We start from the raw sequence: 1,517 nt of genomic DNA, 5'->3' as shown, positions 1-1,517 counted from the left end.
AACACACTTAAGCTGAAAAGACTTTTATTGCCCATTGAAAGACGCAGTTTTGTGCACATCTCAACCGCGGATCGAGATTTGGATCCAACCAGTGACGAACTAGCATCCTTTTATGGACAATTGTTTTTTTTTGTCAATAATTATAATGCAAATTCCTCACTTAGCATCCGGCTGAGATGCGCGCAAAAACGCGTCCTTCTATGGACAATGAAAGCCTCTTCAGATTTAGTGTGAACCTACCTGTAGAAAATGGCATCCATCCGGCCGGGACAGTTTTGGACAGCAATGGATCCAAGGTCGCCAGAAAAGGCGAACCACTGCATTAAGCTGACCCTTCCACTGGCACGCGTCTCCACCACATTTTCTGGCTCATACCTTAAACATAATGTTTCATGAGGGCTAAAATATAAAGCTAGACATTTGAACTAACCACATTTTTTGTCCCTGAAAGACGCTTTTTTGTGCACATCTTTACCAGACCCTATCACGGAAGAATGGAATCTTGTCCATTTCAAGTATACAAAGTTGTCACTGGTAAAATTAGGAATGAAGCACTCTGATAAAGCTCAATGAAAGAAGAATGCGGGAAAAAAGAAGGCGGAAATCATTATGTCTTAACATGGTGATTTCTACTTTCCTGTCCCCTAAATTCTTCTGCATTATAGCTTCACCGGAATGCTTTTTTGCATCAGGTAAAGATGTTCGTACTAAATCTGAAGGGACTTTTATTGTTCACGGAAAGACGCGTTTCTGTGCTAATCTTAACTGGATGCAGATTTGAATCCAGCAAGTGACGAGTAAGTTTCCTCTTTCTGGACATTTGTTTCTTGGTCCATTATGAAGACGCAAATTCCTAACTTTGCTAAGTTTCAATCAGCATCCGGTTGAGATGTTTGCACAAAAACGTGTCTTTCTGTGGACAGTCAGAGTCCTTTTAGATTTACTACTGTGTACTCAAAGCATAGAAATGGTCTAAATTCAATTATCGCACAGATTGCAAGAACACTGTCGAATTAAAGGAGGAGTCAGTAATTTCAATTTCTTTCCTTTTTAAAAAAAACAAAAATCTGCTTCGACGCAGTACTAACCAGAGAGGACTTTTTTCATGCGAAACAAATCGATAATACGAGCTGCGTTCAACACTCTGAGATCGCCGACCTTACCTGGTGCCATCTTCTCGCCACACGTTCTTGGCGCGGCAGTCTGAGGAGCGGTGCGACGTCTCATCGGTGAAGACCGTGCTATTCCACTGCTCCACAGTTCAGTCCCTGTGCTGGTAAGCCCATGCAAGGCGAGCTTCCTTCTGCGCATCCGTCAGAGCTGGCTTCTTAGCAGCTGTCCGGCATTTAACTCCTGACTTCTTAACTCTAGCAAACAACACCATACACTCTTAGATTCATACCATTTCTGAAGTGCTGCTTCAGCTCCTAACAAATTCAATATCAGACTGGGAAACTGCCGTTGGTATTAAGTAACTTGCAAGCGCACAACTACGGAGTTGAACAACTTGCAAACAC

The 1,517-nt window shown here is 42.5% G+C and overlaps 1 long non-coding RNA gene across 1 annotated transcript in view; it reads right to left on the bottom strand.

Annotated features, from left to right (window-relative positions):
* Positions 1-7: 7 nt before the first annotated feature.
* Positions 8-1,517, bottom strand: part of LOC127750072 (uncharacterized) — a 7,222-nt gene continuing 5,712 nt past the window's right edge. The window contains exons 2-3 of the long non-coding RNA XR_008011509.1: positions 1,164-1,367; positions 8-375 (exon numbers count right to left, since the gene is read on the bottom strand). This is a non-coding gene — a long non-coding RNA (uncharacterized LOC127750072). The remainder of the gene's footprint in view (positions 376-1,163; positions 1,368-1,517) is intronic.

Source organism: Frankliniella occidentalis, unplaced genomic scaffold, assembly GCF_000697945.3.
Source record: "Frankliniella occidentalis isolate FOCC.00 unplaced genomic scaffold, Focc_3.1 Scaffold130, whole genome shotgun sequence".
Taxonomy (NCBI): domain Eukaryota; kingdom Metazoa; phylum Arthropoda; class Insecta; order Thysanoptera; family Thripidae; genus Frankliniella; species Frankliniella occidentalis.
This window is presented reverse-complemented; position numbering and strand designations above follow the sequence as displayed.